General features: G+C 36.1%; 1 pseudogene; it reads left to right on the top strand.

Moving 5' to 3' along the window:
• The first annotated feature begins 8,372 nt into the window (after positions 1-8,372).
• Positions 8,373-18,880, top strand: LOC149252907 (uncharacterized; annotated as a pseudogene).
• Positions 18,881-19,930: the final 1,050 nt, after the last annotated feature.

The raw sequence follows: 19,930 nt of genomic DNA, 5'->3' as shown, positions 1-19,930 counted from the left end.
CATACATTCACTCCTTAAGGAAGGAGAACACTCCACAAGCCATATGCCTATTCATACAATAATCCTTGAGATCTCTCAATGGGGAGCCTCTAGCTTCTATATAGGCCTCATACATACAACACCATGGGTCATTACCATGGTTCCCACAATACCATCTATCTAATACCATGGGCTTATTACAATATTGCTAACTACTTGTGGTCCCTTATATGATACATGGTAACCACATTATTTATTGCTATGGTGCATTCCATTATTACATTATTCCTTTGGGTACCTCCCTCTATACCCCATACTATCTCCCTAGGTATACTACATGAACCAAGAATCTCTTCATGCCATTCACCTGTATAAACAATCATTCCTCCACAAGAACGATTCTTGATGACCATGTCAGAAAACGGTTTGCACACACACACACGCATATATACATATAAACATCAACATAAAAAAATCATGATCCTATCATACAATGACATGCATACATACATATATGCATGCATATGTATAAACATTAGCATAAACAATCATGATTCTATTAGAAAACTACATACATACATACATGTATACATATATAGACATAAGCACAATCATGATCACAACATAATTACTAGATATCATAAGGTCTGGGTTAAGAGAACTCCTTTTATGCATGCACCACATGTGAAATATCGAGAACAACAGTTCCTAGGATAGCCATGCATATGACACCTCAAATCCATTCACCTTACCTTTCTTGATTACCTTTTCCATGAATGTCCTGTCATCGTCCATTTACACCAATGGAGCCAACCAGTCCAACTGGTTGTCATACTCTTGCCTTCAACTTCCCTTATACATGCACCGAGCTTCATCTAGGTCTTACCTTACCTGTTGGGTACCACACAGCTCCCCCGAGCTCCATAACTTCCTCCTTCCCCAGTCAAATCCCAAGACTCTCAAAACATAAAAGGAAAGACCAAGAAGAAAACAAGAAGAAAACCATGGAAAACCAACAACAACACGACACCACAAACAAAGTGGCGTGGCCAAGCACAAGACACAAATAAAACCATAATAAAGCACAACAAATCACAAAAGACCAAAGCACAAGACTAATAACATACACCATGATTCAATCCCCATGGTTCCTAGTTTTTCCAAGGGAAAGATCAACTTGAGACTTCTTCGAGATTTCATGGCAACCTGTTTTCCATGCAATCCCTTGCATCATACTTCCATCAGCACATAACTGTTAGTGCATAAATAAACAAAAGAATACACTAGCTACCTTACCATTTTGTGCCAAGCGTGTTGTCTTGTAACTAAACATGTACACTTCTCATGGAACTCTAATTCCTTGACGAATCTAGCTATAAATGGAAGTCAACTGTAATACCTGTCAAATAAATTTCCATGAATATAACACATATCCACATAATTTCAGACAATTTATGGTTAAGAAGACTTCCTGTATGAAAATTAATCATTCGTATGGAATTGCAGTTTCCAAACATAGCCAAAGGAATTCTAACCAATTCCTTTCTTTTACCTTTACCTTACTACAAATGAGTCTTATTATATATTGTGACATCACCCAATGGATAGTTATATAAACAAACTTTTGGTACCATATATGACCCAAAGAGAGTGCAACCCACTCTGATACCACTCTGTAACAACATAATCTCACATCTACCCAAGTAATTGGCCAACTGGGGTAAACATGCGACAAGAGGCCACTATGATGGGATTCAACCTCCTAGGTGACCTTAAGGAAGTGGAATCGATGGAAACACATCACATAGACCTTCCACATCAGTAACCAAACTCCCAAGAGCCAACCCAACCACTCAAGTAACCAACCCCTGATATGAATTGAAATTTTAGACCATTAAACCCCTGGATGCTCCCTTGATATGTTCCTGCATGCATCCAAAAGGCTCTGGACACTCCCACAACATGGGTATGCATGCATCCAGGGACTTTACTGCCTAGTGTCGTGCCTACGTCTTCGGGATTTGAGCCACATTTCAAGCCTAGAGCCTAGGTCACTGCCCAGAACTTAATGACACTTTTGGAAATGAATTTACACAACATAACAATGATGCATTTGCAAAAACAATGACAAGGTATGGACTAGACCCCTATTAGCCATGACAATAATTTCATCAAATATGTCATAAATATGTAATCTATAGGTGTAAACAAAAAATCTGAGCATAGGGGTCTCATACTTATATGAGAATCTATAAGAAGCATTTTCCCCTTGTATCATTAGCTACATTATCATCTATTAGGTCATAGATACATTCTTCATTCATTTACAAATCAAAACATGAGGAGAGCCACACATCATCATTGTCATAAAACATGCTTATAACTAGCCTAATATCTAAATATCAAGGATACATTAGCCGTATAATCCACATATAAACCAAGACATTTAGACATAAGATGTTAAGGAAATAACCTCTCATTAATGAATGCTAAATCAAACTCATGATGGAACTATCACATTCCACCCAACCATAGAATGCCTGAGCTAATTCTCTCTTTAGCCATTCACACCTGTGCCATATTCCGGGCATGAATGTGGGACTCAAACCAAAAGAACCAACCAGGGAATCCCAAGGCTAAACCACCTCACCCTCATCAATAGAAACCAAGATTTACCGTAATCCACACTAGATCACTAGGCCAAAACAATAAGCGTGTAATAACATTGCTTACTATGATCTCCACTATATCACTAGGCCAAACCAAACACTGTGAGGAATTTTCTTGTCTCCTAGTCTCTCAGGCTTTACTACAATCCACACTGCATCACTAGGCCCTAAACCGAGACCCACTCTCTAGGATTTACCACATATCCAATCCTGGGATTAGTAGGCTTGATGGAGAGCACCCACCTCTAGGATTTATTGCGTATCACACCATTCACCGGTTGAGTATTCCTAGGCCCAAAGGGGCAACAAAAAATCTAGCTTTACCGAAACCCATAGTCTTGTTCAGGGGTTACTTGGCCATGTGTTCTATTATTCAGATATCCACCTCACTCAGCTTTGAATCCATTTGGTAATCCAGGTCTACAAAAACTTCACAACCACATCACACCATGACTATCCGAAAATGGGAAGGATAGGATGAAAAACAATGTCACACCTAGAAAAACCCATGCCATAACAAAAAAGAACTGCATGCAATACCATGCATGCCAAAACAAGCAAGGAAAACACATGCAAAACGATACCGGCAAAGAATCCTATGGTAGCTACTTGATCCTGCTCTTCTTTGCTTGCTCCTTCCTTCGTCTTGTCTTCTTTTCCTTTCTTGATCCAATGCCAAAGTGTTCCAAGAAAACTCTATGTCTAAGAGTGAGAGAGAAAGAGAGATTCATGAGAGAGCTCCAAAAATGAACTGACAAAAGGTTACATTGACCAAGCCTTCCTATTGATCCTTAGAAGCCTTTTTATCAATGAGGCCTCTATTTTCAACAATTTCCATTATTTTCCTTCATTTACTCCTCACATGCAACCTGTGACCTTTCACCTTCCTTTTCTCCTAATTTCCATTATTTTCATAAATAAAATTTCATGGAGGCGTCACTGAAAAACCAATATTATATCACGTGCGTTCATATTGAGGCATTAAAAATGGAAAAATAAAAAAATAATATATTGGGGTTATAATGAGGCCTAAAGGGTTTTAATATACCATATAATAATATATATAACCTAAGGTATTGTTTATATGATTTTTTGGCCAAGTGGAAGGAAAAATACACCATAGTTTTGGAGAATTTCGGGAACAACACAGTTGCATGGGTGTGAAAATTTGGGAAAGGTTGTAGTTTGTAGTTGAGCCTCTCTTCGACCCCAAACCTTTCTTTTTTTTCTAAGTTTGAACCCTAGTCCTTTCTTCCTTTCTAGCTTGAGAAAGACACAACAAGACCGCCTTAACAATCACAGACTGCAAGTGTTTCTAGACGAAGATGAATTGCAAAATGGAGAGTATATAACTCCTCAAATCTAGAGTGCCATTTGAACAGCTTCTCTACATATCACTATTTTCTTTCCCCGATATGCAGAGTCAAATTTGTGTCTTGATGAGCTCCTGCTCATGTTTGAGTTGAGGGAAACTATTATTCTAGTCTTCTATGGTGGTGTCAAGCCTTCAGATCTTAGAGGGGGAATGAAGGGTGAAAAAGGAGTATATGGTTGAGCATTGCAAACGCTGGAGAAGAAGACAGTGTTCGATTCTAAACCATGATATGACCCTAGCACCATCAAGAAATGGAGGAAGGCTCTCACTGATGTTGCGATATGGAGACGTATAATGGGTGAGTACTCCAATCTCCCTCTTACTCGAACCTTCTACCTTGTTGGATTGATATATACTTTATGTTGTACACATTTCTGACTCGTAATTTCATTTCAGTGATGGGTCAGAGACACTACATCAATGGCGACAATGCAGCTACCAATGTTTGGAAGAGTGAGGCCTCTAAAAAAATCTCATGTATACTCAGACATGGCAATGTTTGGCTGCATGTTTTTAGGGTGGACAACCCAGTATTCACCAGGGCCAACAAGCTCAAAGGTAAGATTCACAACAAGCTCATCTACTATTAGAGGACCATGTGCCTGGTACTTCAAACCATTAGGAAACGGTAATATATCATACATTACATAAGGTCCATAAATTTTAGCTTTGCCCTTCTCTTGCATGGTTACAATATTCAAAGGAGTCTCATACAGGTTTTCCACAAAGTGAGTAATAGGGCTGAGCGAGATGAATCGGGAACTGGACCATAAATCCAGGGTGTAAAAGAACTACTAGCTACTCTTGGAAAGAGACCGGATCCAATGTTGTTGATAGAGCATGAATCCTTCTAATCCAACCCAACAAACATAGGCTTGAGGGTAACTTGTTCCAACAAACAATAATACGAGAAAACAAGCAAGGGCAACTTTTTGGTCGGGCATGAAGGAGTGTTGGAAAAAGGTTAAAAGAGCACTACATGTGTCTCGATATCACCCACCATTGGATGAGAAAGTTGAAGTATTCGAAAGGGCAATGTTACTCGAGAAGCAAAGCAAGAAGACTAGAGTTATAGGAATTGTGGGGCTTGACAGTGCTAGAAAAACCACCGGGATGGAGAGAGCACCTCTCAGTGCAATCACTTCATTGCCACATGTTCTTATATTAGTGTAGGTGCCTGGTAGTTCAGGACATCAGAAGATGTTGTGACAGATTGATATTGTGACAAGGTAAGAAAGAACTTAATGTTGAGCTAACTACACTGAATTTCTTTTTAGCAAATGTTTATGTTGAGCTAACTACACTAAATTTCTTTGTAGCAAATGTTTGGCACAATATAATTAAGTGGATTTTAGCAATTTCTTTTTTGGTACCCTAAACACAGTCATGTGGATTAGTACTTTGAGCCTATTTTAGGATAGACGCTAAATCATAATTTTAATCTTCATAGTCTCAGAATGATGTGTGATATAACATATATAGTATCCCTTGCAATGTCTCTAAGAAACATCTCCTATGGTAATTGATCATTTTATTTGTATACTAGAAATACAGACTATTTCTAACAAGGCTTGTAGTCAAGCCTCCTTGAACATGGCCATGATTTAATTTGTCTTACTTGATTTGGGAAATTTCTTTAATCTTATTGTGTTTTACCTTTATATGCCATGAACATACTCGGGTAAATCCTATTATTAAAGATATTTATTTTGTATGTGAGCTTTGTCCTAACCTCAGCTGGAAATGGAAAATATTCCAAAACATGTTTTAGGTTTTTGTTATAGTCAACACTTCTTTACTATACAAATAATTTCCAGAGTAAAACACATACACATGAAATTATGTGGTTTAGTAAACACCATAAAGCTATATAAGGGTATACAGGTAAGGATGTATCTGTCGAAGATAGTTCTTGCATGTTCCAAATATTCCAACTTTGTAGCATGAACCTACAACACCTTCAACTATTGCAGAACTTGTGGTGCAGAAATGGCAATCTTCTTACTATAAGGTTGTAAAATTGGGGACATTGAAACAAAGGTTTGTGGGATGGATTAGTAATGTAACATTTGAATTATCCCTTTAGTGACAAACTCAATCTTGAGAACTTTATGTTATCTATTGGTCAACCATTTTATAGTGACTCTGCAGACATAGATTGATAATAAGCTATGATTAAATAGGAAACAACTTGCCCATGTTAAGTACTCATAATGCCTTCCTTTATCGAATAAATATTTTCATTAGCTTACTTAACCTATTTATTTTTGGGTAAATACTAGGGAGTGAGATCTGTGTGTATGCTCATGATAAACCAGAATATTTTTTAAGGGGAATTTAGATATTGAGTTTCACCAACACAAGATTAAAAAAAAATACAGGAGATTCTTTACAAATGCAATGTTAGTTAGTGGATACATAAATTTTGTCATGCTAACATGATTTTTTTTTGGAACATGGAGCAAACCAAACCTCTCAGGCATGTAGTGTAATTTATATGAACTTTTCAATGTTAGAAGTAGTCTTGACCCAACTCAGTCATACAAAGAAAAATCGAAGAAAAATAATTTCCAGAGTATATAGTTGTATATATTTGTGTTATTTACATCATCATACATCTATAGAATGGTTCATATCCTATTGGTAAGCTATAAAAGGATTTGATCAAGGCTGAAACTTAAGGGGAAAAGAAGATAGCATCTCTCATCTCCCAACAATGTAAAAAGCCATAATGCAATGGAAATTGGCTTTGAATCTCATACATGAATGCGATTACAGCTCACTCATATGTACCAAATTATAAGCTACGTTGATATACAATGCTCATCTAATTCACCCAAAACCACTCATGTCAAGCCCCATTACCATGGAGGATATAGTGGTATAACCATTGGAATTCAAGTCCAATTTTGATACCATTTTGAGAATTAATTATTCCCAGGTGAGCATTTTTTAACTTGATTCGTATAAAATTTTCATGTGGAGATAGAGCACTAGAAAAGGTTGATTATTTGTATAGAGAGATAGAGCACTAGAGAAGGTTGATTATTTTTACACAGAGATAGAGCACTAGAAAAGATTGATTATTTGTATAGAGAGATAGAGCACTAGAAAACGCTAATGTCATTTCCATGGGTTGAACAAAAAGCATGCCATTCATTCACAAGCTCACTTTTTCTTAAGATAAAGGATCGCAATTTTCTTCTGCGTGTACTATGTCACTAGTAGACTTCGCATGCAAAATAATTGAAGAGTCCCTGGTCCCAGAGAAAGAAGAAGAAATATTTTCTTCTCCTGCCAATTCTTGCAGCCTCATATCTTTTCTTATTTCTTCTTGCTAAAATTGCACCATTGCATCATATGCATACCTTGACTGTTTTCCACCACCAACCTACAAATGTTTAGTAGGGATCTTCTTTAAACTCTCATTATTTTAATTATGTTATTATTGTACACATTTTTCACCCCGATACATTGGTAAATATGGACAAGAATGAATATGTGGCCCCTTTATCTTGTCATGGCTAGTGGTCTTTATTCCTTGACTATGTTATCTGTTCTTTTTTATTTCCACATTCTTTACTAAAGTTGTCATTATCAAGCCTTCAAGGTAAATGAGAGTTGTGAAATTCCATCTTACCTGCTAGATAGGGAGGTTCCATCTGCCAAATCAGCAAGTGGATGTTTTCAGTCATTGCTACAAGTTGAATTTCAGGCAATTGTATCAGTGGGACATGGCAAAAATCCTGACCCTACTGATGGATGATGGGGCCTTTTATCTCATTATAAATACTCAATTATCTCTAGTAGAGGTTTTTCTATAACTAAATTGGCATATTATGAATGTTTCTATCCCTTTTTCTCCTCATGCATAGATTTTTGGCATAAAGTTGTTTAATTTTACTACAAGGAAGTCCCTCTTCCTTTCAAATGTAAAAACCTTACATCAGTAAATAGTTGGGGCCTTTCATCTTTTACTGGACCTTGTTGTGCTTTCTATTACCATTTACCTATACATAAATAGCTATTACTAAATGGAATATTGTGAATGTTTATGTTTTGTCTTTACCAATACATATATTTTTGGCATATTTTGGTTTCTTCAGCACTACAAGAAAGTCCCTTTTCCTTTCATCTCCTCAATGCTAGAATTAAAGGTGCAGAGTTCCAGTTAGTCTTCAATTTACAGAATGTAAAACCCCAACATCTTGGACAGTGGTGAAAATTGCATGTAGGTTGTTATATTTCTAGTTTCTCACGATCAGTTAATATGGTTTTTGTCAGGCATAAATGTTTGTGATGCTTTCCATTTTGAAGTGGATCTTCATACATAAATACATATATATCTTATGTTACAAGTTGAAAACGAGAACCTCCCACCCGTGGTGATAAATGAAATTGCAAAGGAGTTGAAGAGTCTTGATGAATCACCTCATGGAGGTATAAAAGTGGTGGTGAATGATGACAACTTTTTCAATCAAAGTTGCAGACATTGAAGGACCAGGTACATTCTAAAAGAATAATCGAGAACATTGTAACATATTTTGGATGTTCTATGCTTGAGAAATGGATCATTTTTTCAATTTGCATTCACTGAAGCACCTGAATTCATTTTTCTGCATGGTTATTACTATATTTTTGGAACATGAGCTATATTTACATTTATTGATGATTTTTCCTGCAGCTGGCATTCCATATGAATTTGGTGTTTTTCAAATGAAACTGGTTCTAACTCCTGATTTTCCAAACTCTCCTTCCAGAGGTAATTTTTGATCCTTATAATGATGCTTAATCCAATTTACATTATCTTAAATGGATATTATGTTTTCTTTAGATGTTTAGTTGCCTATAGGACATTCTTTTTGTTTTTCTACTCACTGCTTATCTAAATCATCAAGTATATAAGGGGGATGCATGACTTGTAAAAACTGAGAAATAAACTTTGGCATCTTTCAATAGTAATGATTGGCTTGGACTGCAGGGTATTTTTTCACAAAAATCTTCCACCCTAATATTGCAAGAAATGGAGAGATATGTGTCAATACTCTGAAGAAGGATTGGAATCCAACCCTTAGACTGTGACACATTCTTCTTGTATGTGTTCATCCGCTTATCAGTTTATCTTATTTATCATAATTTTTATTAAGCATTGTAGTGTGTTACATTTTTCTGGACACAATTGTGCTTGTTGCATATTTTTTTCTTGAAATATATTTGGAAACTAAAGATGGACATAAGCTATTTGAATGGAATTGTAGTGTGTTAATTGTTTTGATACAACATGAGCTACATGATTTTCACTTGTTTCATACTTCTTAAGTGATATTTGAAAATTGATGTTGCACATGAGCACATAACTCAATGAATTTTGCTCAACTTGTGGATCTTTTTTCGTGGCCACTTTTAACATTCTATAATTAATTGACCAAGAAACTTAGGGATGAACTATTTGTGGTTCTAGGATTTAGAAGTGAATTTTAAAAATGTATTCAAAATGTTACATTTGACGCGATCTGTGCGCACTGCACAATGAGAACTGACTAGAATTCATGTGAAGAAGAAAAAAAATTGTTGGAAGATTTTTTATTGTTATTTGTTGCATAGTTAGCACACCTTGTATTATTGTTTGAACTCCGATTTTTATCAACTTTGCAATAGTAAACTGGCATGGACATTCATGTAGTTTGTATGCATTCTTGGATCTTAGTTATAGGGAATGGGGTACATGATTTTTGCCATAAACAATAGTAATTTATTTCCCTTTCTAAACTTTGGATTATTGTTGTAGGTCATAAGATTCCTACTTGTAGAACCATTCCTGGAGTCTTCTTTGAATGAACAAGCTAGGAAGATGCTCATGGAACACTATGAAGCATATGCAAAGCATGCCAGATATGTTATATTTTTTCATCTATATTTGGAAATTATTTACATGATTACACTTTATTCATGTAATTTTGGGATATATATTGTTAACTCTAATATTTCTCTCTATCCTTTGAGAAGAGTATGAGGATATTAAATTCAATATTAACAAAGTGATTGGGGTACTGGTAAATAACTGAAACATTGAACATACCCATGTCAAAGGAAATGAGTATTGATCTTCAAATCTCAATTTTGCAATTATTGACATAATTATGGACATTTCCCCATGTAAAGTTGGCCATGCTTTAAGTATATTTTCTACTAACATTTCCCTTAGTGAGTAGGGTCCAAAAATTCTTCACATTTTCCTTTAATTTCATTCTTTTAATTTTTGTCTACACATTAGATTTATCAAGTTCTTCATTGGTTGTATTCTCTCTACATCTCCATCTACATCTGCCTACACTATCTAATGTTGAGTAGCACATCTCCCTTTTCTAGGGTTAACACTCGTGGGTCACCCTTTCTTAGGGTATTCTTTCTTGTTTTCACTTGTATCCCATAGCTTGTAGCTTAGGCTTGTTAACTGGCTTTTCTAGCCCCTAGCCTCATTCACCTATTTTCCTTGTGACAAATTTTGCTTTATCAATAACAAAAATAATAGTGTGAGAGGTTCTTAATGGGTCCAGATCCACACACCTGTACCTATCTCTGCACATATGCCTTTGGTAGTTGTCTACCTGGATGTTCTTATGCGAGTCTACCTTTGGTAATCGTCTACGTGGGTCTTCTTATGCGAGTGTGTTAATTTTAAGTTAACATGTTCTTTGCTTAGGTTAGTTACTTCATACATCCATTTTCCCATTAATCCATCAACAATAATATAGTAACTAACGTATGTTAGTTACTTCATACATCCATTTTCCCATTAATCCATCAACAATAATGCAGTAACTAATGAAAAAACATAAGAGATAAATGCTGAAAGCAAGCTAAGACATAAGAACACAAGAATATGGCTCAAGCTAGGGAAAATCCCCAAGATGGGGAAAACCCTTGATCGAATCTTCCTATTATTAATCATCAACTATTCAACAAAGATTTATAGAGAACAATGATTTAAAGTCAATACTAACTTTCCAAATGGAAGATCTGACATCAAAGCACTTAAACATGAAGATGACTTAATGAAGCTGCAATTCTGGCACCAAGGGCTGGAGATTTCTATACTGCAATTCTGAATATTGATTAGGGCACAAACACAGTTAGCTTCAAGTGTTGATGGAAATCCTGGTCATTGGTTAGGGCTTTCAGCTTCATTCCTCATTCTCCTCTCCCTCAATTACTACGATTATATATAGAAGACACCCAATCACTGGTTTAGAGCTTGGTAGCTCCTCCTCAACAAATCTTGAAACAATCCCAAACTACATGAAAGAATTCTGACCCGTCTGCACTCAAGCCTGGGCATATGCATCCTAGAGAGGACTTATAAATTCCTTCATACCCACCAATAGTCTTAGCAACAAGCTACTATAGGAGCTCTATACCTGTGGCCTATAACAAAGATAAACCTCATGAAATAGCACAGAAAAACATCCAACAACTATTCCTCTAACAACGGATATATTCAATAGGAAATATGTACCCAGAATCAAGTGATATGCTACCTAGATAGACCTCCTATCCTCCCCACATGGAACCACATACCTGTGGCTCTTTCTCCCAAGAAAATTGTACCCTAAATAGAGATATGCCTCATCATAATCTCGACCTCTGCCACCTGCGTCTTGCCTCAGATGCCATCCTATTTCAAAGGAGAAGATGAGCACTTGGATGATCTAAATGAGGATGGAAGATGCCTATATATATATGAAAATATGTCCTTATGGAGGTCAAGCTGACCTTGACACTTGGAGGCAAATTTGAATTTCAAATTTTCAATTTTCCCGCCTTAATAAGATTATGACTTGTAGAATTTATTTTTAAATAAATAAATATTTTCCTTATCCAAATTCGGTGATCTTTAGGTCGATTTTGGTCCTCTCTAAAAGAGGAGTTCAATGCAATAATCATCTCCAATAGATGATTTTTCCAATGGTGGAATTTGGCCCTAGTTGCCAAATTTAACACTCCCTCTCAACTAGGGAGAATTCCACCTGTCAAACCAACAACTATGTCTCTGATCATCATGAACCATCTTTGAATCTCAATTTTTCTCTACTCTGTTGAACACTGAAGTAATAATGAAGAAGAATTTACTGAGAGTGAGTCACAAGACCTTACCACTCTCCACTGACAAAATTTAGTCCAGAGGTAAAACCTCAATCAAACTTGATCCCAGATCAAGTTGAAGAACACCAAGCATCCTAGTCATAGGGAGTATGGAAATACCCAATGCATCCATCGGTATTGCTATGGTCCTTAACCACTTTTCCCAACTCATTGGCCAGATGAGAGGTACTTCCCATGTGTCCCAGACTACATGGGTAGGATGATACTGAATCAATAGCAGGGAAAGAATGTATCACATCCTGCTCACAACTACACATAGGGAAAGGATGAACCACATCCTACAATCACACATCACAATCACACGTAGGGAAAGGAAGAACCACATCCTACAAACACACATCACAATCACATGTAGGGAAAGGATGAACCACATCCTACAATCGCACATCATAATCACATGTATGGAAAGGATGAACAACATCCTACAAACAAAAGCCACAACAATCAATCATAGGAAGGATCCTACACGTGGGGAAAGGATGAATGGAATCCCATCGACATGTCAATCAACAATCATAGGGAATGATCATCCTACATGTGGGGAAAGGATGAACCACATCCCACTGACTTGTCAACAAATTCTTATATGCATCTCTCGCTGGGGTATCCGTAGGAGAAGGTGAACAACCTATCCTACTCATATGCCATTAGGAGAAGGTGAACCACTCGTCTTATGCATCTGTCATCACCAGTAGGGGAAGGTGAACCACTCAACCTACATGCATATCAACCATCATGGGGTATCATAGGGGAAGGTGAACCACTCACCTTGTACATAACACACCAATAGGGGAAGGTGAACCATTCACCCTTTGTTCGCTCATAGCCTAATAAGTATCCCAAGCCCCCAGGAGCTCCCAGATCTTAATCTTCAATCTTTAATAAAGGATCCCTTCATATAGGGAATAGTACCAAGCTGCTTTCTGGAAGTCAAAACTAGATCAATAGGATCCTCATAACATATAGATGTATGTATAGCAAACACATTGATTTATAGTAGAGATCTTGGTTGCACAGTCCTCTACTTCTTTCATTATTTGATTGATCGTACTCCCTCTTTTTCTTTTCATGGTGCATTGTGCTCATCTGACAGCCTACTCATCATAAGATCTGTGCACCCAAACATGTCGTAGAAATTTGTCCTTTGTTGTACCATATATGGTGGTATGAGAAATATTGGATTCTCGAAATCTTCTTCTACAATATACAATGAAGGAGTGCATAAATGGCTCACTGAAGCCATCCTTATTGATTTCAGCCTTCATAATGATCTAGATTTCAGTCTTCATAATGTTTTATATTTTGATTTATTCATAAAGTAATGTGAATTTTAGATGTGCACTTTTCATTTACCATACTGTCTAACCAACAAAAATTTCAGCAATGTATTTCAGGCAATAAATATATTTGAGTAAGCAACAATTCATATCCTTGGATCCACTAAAAAGTCTTCATATAGAGACCTCATAAGATGACTATGTCCAAATTAACAGCATCTCCAACTTATCAAACCTTTTAATCTTAGAGCCCTTCATTTTGACTCCTCAAGAAAAATCTCCCTCTTACTTTGACAAATGAGAGGGTTATCATCTGTAGGACAAATGTCATCAATAATTGAATCATAGCTCCCTCATACTCAAATTGTATTCATAGATTTGTCTTCAACGTGCTATTAATCCAAACATTTTATATTAGAGCCTTGCTATGTTTAATTTCTTGAGCTTCTCGTATGGGCTTCAAGGAAGCTCCAAACCAAAGAGGAACTTTCTGAAGAATTGACAAGGTTCTTCTTTAATAGGGAGAAGACATCTTTCTTGAGATGATTTCAATAAAGGCCATTCTTTTCCTAGCCGATATTCAAGAATAAAAGCTTCAAAAGATGCATTTGACTGGTTTATAGCTTGATTGTGAACAAACCTGTAACATAGGCATCAACATATAGGGCCTACAACATATCACCACTGCTACTAGACTTGTAGCAATATCATACAAAATGGTGGGCTGACAATAGAGCATAAATGATGGTGTGCTGCATGTACAGGGATGTCATTCATAGACAGTGCCACCGATATTGTATCTTTACTGCACAAGATACTATCCTTGATAGCTACAGATCTTCATACTTCCAGGATGACCCCATCATTACTCAATATACCAATATGGTCCATATAAGCATTGTTTTGTTAACAATGCTACTTAGTTTTATTCCAGATATATTAGTAATACATGTCTAGCAGTAACTAATCTCAACATATCCTTATACATATTCATCAATGAAAACAAATTGTGTCCATGATTTGAACGTTTTAGCCTCTGACAGGTTCACCGCAACATTCAATCGATGATGTGTATTAGTGATACAACTTAACAACAAGAGTGGAACCCTTTTCTACTTATTAATGATTCCATAACAACTTCTACACGTAGTCAATTTTCAACTTGAATCTTAGACATATCTTCATAAAATTGTCCTAATTCAGTTGTCACTTATATGATCTCAAAATGACTTTCCATCAAGCTGATACCTTTTCGCTTGGAGATGTTCCATTCTTAGCTTTGAATGATTTCAATAATTCAAGAGAAATAAGGTCAAGTAGATTTGACAACCAAGAGCTACATTTCACAATATGATAAGGCATTTGACTTTGAAGAAAATGATACTATAATTTGATATCAAGGTCAGAGATAGGATAAGGTTGTCAAGGCATCGAATATGAGATGTAATAGAATTCCTTACATTTCTGTGTGCTTAGACTTCAATCTTCAAATCTGAACCTCTTAGCACAAAATATGGTTGCCTTACTTACTAACAAGATAACTTAATAGGTCATGCTTTTAGGCATAGCCTAGAATTCTTGTGGGGAAGTTAATTGCTGATTTCAATGAGTCGAGATACCTTCAAGAAGAGAATCAATCAAATGTTGATGGGATTACATCATCATTAGAGATCAAGATTCTTAAATCAAGTTCAGAGCAAGGTCACTCAGAACCTTAGAGTTGGTATTAATAAGAAAGGACGTATTGCCTTGAGATATCAAGTGATCAATACATCTTCCATAATGCCTTCACAGACCTAACGGATTATGTTGATAACATATATATACATATATACCCAAAAAAAACTACTGCAAAAGTTAGAGAAATACAATCATTGATTATCTAATATTGCTCCTTGATCTGAAACATTTCCCAGAAAGTATGCGACATAGGATAATCAAGGTTGATCCTTATATTCATAATTATCAACAAACTCTTAGTAAAGATCCAGTACTCATGCTCAAATTGGGTTTCCTTCAGTATACCCTTTAACAACTCGGCTTTAAATGCTCAGTGATATGCAATGAATGAAGAAGGGATGAGATGGATGTGAAACCATAGTTGTCATCTGAAACGTTCCAGGGATCTGAGAATCTCAAAGAGAAATTATTCTTTTAAGAATGATACAGTCCTCTAAAATGAGGGTTGTAATACTTCAATCAAGCATCTACAGAGGTTTGGCCCTATCTCCAAGGATCATAGAAGATTTCAATATTTAAGTATATCCTCCTATATGTTTATACAATCTCAAGCTAGGATTGTTAAATAATCCTCTGAAAATATCTTGACATTACTCAAAACATACCTTATGAATACAGGAACATACCTTGATGACTTCCAACCTTTCCCCGTTATTTTCGAGTAGTTTTTGGATTGGTATCCATGATCTTTACAAGAATGTCACATATTTTTTATTCTTGAACTTAGTGTTATCTCAGAGGGCTAAAGGTTTAATCAATGAAATTCCTCAGAAGCTTCTTGGTGATTTCAATCTCTTATACTTGGGCTTGTCCTCACCTAAGCTCCGATACCATGTTAATTTTAAGTTAACATGTTCTTTGCTTAGGTTAGTTACTTCATACATCCATTTTCCCATTAATCCATCAACAATCATACAGTAACTAATGAAAGAACATAAGCGATAAATGTTGAAGACGAGCCAAGACATAAGAACACAAGAATATGGTTCAAGCCAGGGAAAATCCCCAAGATGGGGAAAACCCTTGATCGAATCTTCCTATTATTAATCATCAACTGTTCAAAAAAGAGAGATATAGAGAAAAATGATTTAAAGTCAATACTAACTTTCCAAATGGAAGATCTAACATCAAAGAACTTAAACATGAATATGACTTAATGAAGCTGCAATTCTTGCACCAAGGACTGGAGATTTCTATATTGCAATTCTGAATACTAGTTAGGGCACAAACACAGTTAGCTTCAAGTGTTAACGATAATCTTGGTCACTGGTTAGGGCTGTCAGCTTCAGTCCTCATTCTCCTCTCCCTCAATTACTCTGATTATCCATAGAAGACACCCAATCACTGATTTAGAGCTTAGTAGCTCCTCCGCAACAAATCTTGAAACAACCCCAAACTACATTGAATAATTCTAACATGTCTGCACTCAATCCTGGGCATATGTGTCTTAGAGAGGACTTACACATGCCTTCATACCCACCGAATAGTCTTAGAAACAAGCTACTGTATCAGCTCTATTCCTGCGGCCTGTAAAAAGATAAACCTCACCAAATAGAATAGAAAAACATCCAACATGTATTCCTCTGACATCGACTATATTCAACAGGAAATTTGTACCCAAAATGAAGTGATACGCTCCCTAGACAAACCTCCTATCCTCCACGCATGGAGCCACATACCTATGGCTATTTCTCCCAAGAAAACTATAGAATGCAATTGTTAATAGTTTATTCCACCATATAAACTGATTTTTTCCTCAGTGGCATATATTCTTCTACCTATCTCCTTTCCTTACATGTCAGTCATATCCATCCACGATGAGTATTCCTGCTAACCCTACACATTTCTCTTGTACAATGATTAGTGGCATTGTCAAGAGTGTTCACATAAACTACATAAGTTGGAAATGTAGGTGCGAACATAGAGGAGAATGTGGGTGCCTAATAAATAGGGACTGGGTATTTAATAAGCATGAAGTGAGGTTTTGAGCCCCATGCTTCACCAAATCAATTTCAGACTTTAGGAGTGCCATAGAAAATATTGAATAGATAAGGTGTTAGTGTGGGCCTCTCAAGTTACAATGAGAACGGAGGTGCTTGAACATGGTGTTAAGATTTTAGCCCTAAGCTTTTCCAACTCAAATACTTAAATTTTCTTTTGTGTCATTTCCAAAGGAAGCTATTTCCTTCCTCTCACAATGCATAATGAAATTTTGAGTGGAAAATTTAAAAGATTAAGCCCTAACTAGCTATCAATAAATCCATGTCCTAAAGATTCTTTATTGCTCACTTGTTTAAGAATTTTTATATTGTAGATGCAGTGTGCATAGTACAGGTTTTGGATTCATATATGAGTTGCTCTTCTGAATTTCTAAACTGATTGTAGAGATTCAATGGTATATCTTGTACTGTGCTGAAATTCTGGAAATTCTTTTTCCAACTTATTCCAAAGAAGGGTGGGACACCCAAAAAATATGAAGTTGTTTTTATTGCCCCAACAGGTGAAGAATTCAAGACAAAAAAGGCAATAGAGTGGTACTTGAAGGCAAATCCAAGAGGGTTGTCTATCTTTGAATTTGATTGGAGCACAGGTAAAAAATATGAAGTTGTTTTTATCGCCCCAACAGGTGAAGAATTCAAGAAAAAAAAGGCAATAGAGTGGTACTTGAAGGCAAATCCAAGAGGGCTATCTATCTTTGAATTTGATTGGAGCACAGGTAAAGTTTGCTATTTTTTTGGTTTTTCCTCTTCTTATTTTTTTGTCGTTTGAAATCCATACCCTTTTTGTGAGGATATTGGCATGTATCTTTTAGAAAATATAATTTGACATTCTCTTTGTACCATAGGTGAGGTAACACCAGCAAGGAGATCTTCAAGGATAAGTGAAAAAGTAAAGGAATCGCCAGTCAAAACACCAGAAAGTGAATCGAAGAAAAAACCAAAGAGATCCAGAAAATCAAAAGATGATTTAGAAGATGCAGAGAAACAAGAATCACAAGTAGAAGCTAGTAAGGAAGAGGAAATGCATGATACCCATCATGGGGAAGATATGGCTGAAACAGGGGAAGATGCTGATCACAAAAGGAAGAAGAAGGGAAGGGAAAATATGGCTGAAATAGGGGAATATATGGCTGAAACAGGGGAATATCGCTGAAACATGGGGAAGATATGGTTGAAATAGGGGAAGATGTTGATCACAAAAAGGAAGAAGAAGGGAAGGGAAAAGATGATCTTGATAAGAATAAGGAAGCAGAAGAAGAGAGTGATGACAAAAGGGAAATAGAAAACAAAGAAAAAATACATGGGTCCAAAACTGAAGAAATAAATGAAATGGATGAGAAGGCAGAAGAGATGGAACCACAAGGGGCAGAAGGTGCCATAAAGAAAGATCTAGTGCTGGAGAATGAAGAAAAGCACAGGGATTTGGAGATTAAGGGAGAGCCTTAGGAACCCAACCAAGATTGAATTGATGTAACAGAGGAGAATGGTTTTGATGGTACAGGTACACTAGAGAACTATGCCCAAGTCAAACATACAGAGCTAGTGAAGGAAGTGCATGACTCGAAGGAAAAAATAATTGAAGGTCAAGTAGGACAAATGGAAAATGATATTGGTTCAATTTCCAACCATATTGCAGTAAAACAGACCCCTGAGCCCCCACTTAATGCATCCAGCTGAACTTCTATGGTTAAAATTTTTGCATTGTTGGAGGTTAGCTTCTTAATTTACACATTATTCATTGGGAGTTATACCCTAGGTTTAGAGTTTGAAGAGAGGAGGAAAACTCTAGGAGTGTTTCTTTAATATTGCAATGATATATTACTGCTATCCTACATATCATAGCGAAAATGAAACCTGGCTTTTGCAACGACTCTTGCTACAGTCGCATAGTCACCGATTAGTTGCCATGGTTTTGGTTCTTTGACTATAGTTTTTAGCCTCTTGCATATGATTTTATTAGTCTTTTCTTTATGATGTAACAAATTATCCATGAATTGTTATGTAGCTATATATAGTTCTCAATATATTCAATTTATTAGTAGTATGGAAAATGGTTAGGTTTAGATGATTTATAGTTATTATTGCTTGTTATACATTCTCTGAAGCGAGGAGATACAAAATGTTATTTATCAGAGTCCATTATATCTGTAGCTTTGAAAACCTAGAGGTGTTTGGGTGTACCCCCAATATTCTAATTTTCTTGTTCAAGATTTTGTTGATTTTAGCTTTTTAACCTAGATGAGATCTCTATCTTGTTGCATCTCATGAAGCATGAGACCTAAACAGAGCAGGATTCAGGAGAAAATCTCAAATGTAACACCGATGCAGAATATGTTTGGGGTGAGTCTTTCTGGGAATTATGTGTTTCTAATACCTTCTTGATTATGGTTCATTTGTGTTTCTTATTCTAAAAAGACGAGCTTCATTATATTTTTTTAGTATCAATTTTAAGTTGTTGGATCATGTTCTTTGTTTTAATGAGATATCTGATTTATAGGCATTTTATTTGGAACACTTAAATCATCTTAAAAATTAAAATTTAAACAATTCCCACATTTTTGATATCTGTTTTACTGCTGGAGTGGGTCCTAAAGCTAATTTTTTGTGTTTAACCTTGAAGTCTTTTGATTTAGTGGTGCATGATTTGTTGATTTGAAGTGTCAGATTTATCTTCCACAAGCCTTTATTTGTGTTCTTCATGTATTATAATAGATGTACCTTATGTAG

The sequence above is a fragment of the Pinus tabuliformis genome, chromosome 7, assembly GCF_031772625.1.
Source record: "Pinus tabuliformis cultivar Carrire ecotype Pingquan chromosome 7, CPIR1, whole genome shotgun sequence".
Taxonomy (NCBI): domain Eukaryota; kingdom Viridiplantae; phylum Streptophyta; class Pinopsida; order Pinales; family Pinaceae; genus Pinus; species Pinus tabuliformis.
This window is presented reverse-complemented; position numbering and strand designations above follow the sequence as displayed.